At 40.2% G+C, this 3,457-nt stretch overlaps 1 protein-coding gene across 4 annotated transcripts in view; it reads right to left on the reverse strand.

The window, feature by feature from the left end:
- LOC102294496 (Snf2-related CREBBP activator protein) overlaps positions 1–1,440 on the reverse strand; it is a 48,246-nt gene extending 46,806 nt beyond the window's left edge. For all 4 annotated transcript variants that reach the window (XM_014335896.2, XM_042223433.1, XM_042223429.1 and 1 more), the window contains exon 1: positions 1,142–1,440. The gene's annotated coding sequence lies outside the window, so the exon portion shown is untranslated. The remainder of the gene's footprint in view (positions 1–1,141) is intronic.
- Positions 1,441–3,457: the final 2,017 nt, after the last annotated feature.

The raw sequence follows: 3,457 nt of genomic DNA on the forward strand, positions 1-3,457 counted from the left end.
AAAAAAAAAAACAGCCAGCTCCTGGTTGCATTTGCTGCAGTCGCCCACAGGAAGATGTTAGGATTTCTGCAGCACGCGCTCTCTCGCGCTAAAAGCCGGCGACCAAGCGCGCGGGCCTCCGGTCAGTCATTCAATCCGTGCTCTCGTGACTATTTTTTCTTTTTTTTTCCCTTTTAAATTGTGAGTACCTGTCGCCACATGGGGTTCAAGACGACCAAGAAATTATGTGTATTCACTAGTGATGTGGCAGCGGTGATACCTTGAAACATGAGCCGTACCCATATGAGAACTGCAGCTCAAGAAGCTTCATAAAACACAATTCAAAGGTTAACGCCTAACGTTGCCGGTTAGCTCTCTGGCAGGCTGGCTAACTAGCTAACGTTAGCTCCAGCAATAACAGTTAAATGGAGGAAGCCTGCTGCTAACTAGCCAGCTAGAAGAGTTAGTTAGTAGGGTGCGTTCATTTGACGCGCAGGCGCCCCTCATCCCACCCGCAGTTATGTAATGCTCAGGCTTCAAAGAAGCCAGTTTATGCCGATACATTTTAATGCGTTACTGTACGCTGAGGACCCAAAAATACCCCCAAAACATCCGAAAAGTCGCATTAAAAGCCGCTTCTGCATGCACTACAGAGGGAGGGGGGAGACAATCACTCGTGACGTCATTGCGTGGGGTCAAATCCTCTGTTTGCGAAAATAAATGGGTTTAAATTATTCAGTTTTAAAAATAGATAGTGATTACTTTTTAGTTAAATATACAAAATGTCTAAAAAAAACAGTGTTAGAAAGTTCCATATAAATTTTGCAACGATTACACGGGGGACTCAAGGGGGCTAACTACGTCCCCACGGACCGCACTTTAGAAACGACCGCACGGAAGTGACGGTTTATCACTCCTTTTTTCTTTTAGAGTAGTTAACATCCGAAGATATCCCATGTCACTGTCTACTGTTTTGTCATCTTGGTTTAGGTCAGTGTTGTAGGTAGGTACATATTTCATCGCACGCCGCAGAAGCAGCGTGAACAAATGAAACGCAGTCTGATTGTGGCCTTCCAGTTGTCTAAAACCCCCCTTGAATCCCCCTTTACTTCCTCCTTCGCCCCCCTCCCTCTCAAGGCCGCCATCTTAAGTTCCCACCTACCTGAAATTTCCGACCAATTTTCTTTTACTAAATTCTCGTTGAAGGAGTCGTCATCCGCGAAAAATCGCACTCAATCCGTAATGCCAGTAATCCGAACTGTCTCCCGGTACCCAACGAGGTACCCCTAGGTCTGTGGGAAGAAGTTAAATTACGGACCGGGAGAGACTGGGTTTCGGCGCAGAATGTAGCGGTCGCGGGGAGGAGACTTTACGCAGCGAAATGGTGGAGGACCGCTGCTGACAAAGTACAGAACGCACGAAAATCTCGCGAGAAGTCGTCAAGCGCGCCACTTGAAATGCTGACATTTGTGATAGTTTATTTACCGGCGTTGGTGAGCGATTAATATAAAGACGAGTTAATTTAATTGATTTACTGCGGTGCGCTTGGAAGAAATAGTGCATGTTGAATCGTTTTTTTTTTCGGGATTATTCATTATATTAAAGAAAATTATATCAACGTGACAGCAAAACTATTTTTATTTCCCTGTCGGGGTTTGTTTACACTAAGTAAACGCTATTTCGCCATTTTCCTGGTGATTTAAATGTTGGATTATTTATAAGACATAATCGCAGCTATTTTTAATACACATATATTTTTAATGCACTCTAAGTTTAAATGATTATCTGTATGATTGTAAGTGATGTTATGCATAGCATGTTATATTTGATGTACCTGAAACTTGTTGAATGGACTAAAATTATTCAATGTTACTATTAAAAGCTTTATGTAAATATTAGGTGGTTTTCTTTGGTTTAAAGAATGCTGCCCTATTATTTGCCAAATTTGAGTTGGAACAACAGTGAGCCATTTTTAAACAAAAGAAATCTGATGGAGCCACAAAACCAATTTAATCCTTATAATAACAATAGCACAGCCTTTTAAGGACAGATTATCCTTTGAATATTATCAACAGGTGTAAATAAATACTATTGTTACATCCACGTGTTTCACAGAGGAGCATTTATGACTATTTGCATTTTAATTACAATAACACTATATTTTTTGTTACATATGTAAAATTATAGAACAAAAATACAAAAAACTATCATTGCAAATGTACAACAGAATTGTGAAGCAAAGGAGAAAAAAAAAAGTCTATTAAGCCTGATTTGAAGTATATACTGTAATGCTACACTGGTCACTGATGGGTACCAGTGTTTCTGCAAATAACCTAAATTAAAAAGAGCCTGTTTTGATTATAAATATCAAAACCTCTTTTAATTTAATTTTTTCCTAAGGTCCAGCTACACTTTTAAGTAGTGAAAATAAACAAATCTGTCCTCTGTCTGAAATTCTTAATTTTCCTCCATGACTTCATTTCTGGGCCTTTAAATTCATAGCTCAAGGGATTCAGGACTAAACGTTTTTGCACATATGTCCATGCTCGCCACTCCAACTGAGGTTCAGAGAGATTAAGATAATATGCTGATTGTTTCCACGATTGCTCCATTAATAATGAATTGTTTAGTTCGGGGGGTGTGAACCTGGACCATCTCCAGTGGCTCCATGTGGTTTTGACAAAAAGTATATAAAGATGAACAGTGGTTATTTTTTTATATAGTCATATTTTAAATGTGATTACTGTAAGTCACTAATTATATTTTCCTATTGAAAAAAGTATGTAGCCTGTATCCTTTTAAATAACAATCGCTGGCTATTTTTTTTTTTCTTTTTTTTGTTACATACACCTGTCTCGACTGCTCGATAATGCAAATATCTAATCAACCAATCACATGGCAGCAGCTCGATGCATTTGGGCATGTAGATATTGTGGAGACAGCCTGCTGAAGTTCAAACCAACCATCAGAATGAAGGATTATTTGACTGTGATGATGGACTGGTCTGAGCATTTCAGAAACCGGTGATCTCCTTGAAGTTTTCCCCCACACAACCATCCCTTTAGACCATTCACTGTAAACCATAAAGAGCTGCACTGAGCAGCAGTTCTCTGGGTCAAAATGCCTTATTGACGGCAGACTGCTTCAAACTGATAGAAAGGCAACGGTAACATCAACAGGAAACAGGTTACAGTACATTTAGGCTCACCAAAATCAGACAACAGAAAAATATCTCAACTCCTGCTGCAACATTCAGATGGTAGGATCAGAATTTGGCATACAAACAAAAGCACGGAGCCATGCTGTCTCGCTGTTCACCTGCTGGTGGGGGTGTAATGGTGAGGGGGATAGCTATCTTGATTAACCTCTGCCACAAAGAAGCAGTTCTGAAGGTAAAAGGGGGCGAGGTGGTTCCTACCTAACGAAGTGTAGAGCAGGTGTATTTAAAGATTCAGGACAAAAGACGCACACAACAGTG

Source organism: Haplochromis burtoni, unplaced genomic scaffold (genome assembly GCF_018398535.1).
Source record: "Haplochromis burtoni strain Fernald_Lab_line unplaced genomic scaffold, NCSU_Asbu1 Contig_6, whole genome shotgun sequence".
Lineage (NCBI taxonomy): Eukaryota > Metazoa > Chordata > Actinopteri > Cichliformes > Cichlidae > Haplochromis > Haplochromis burtoni.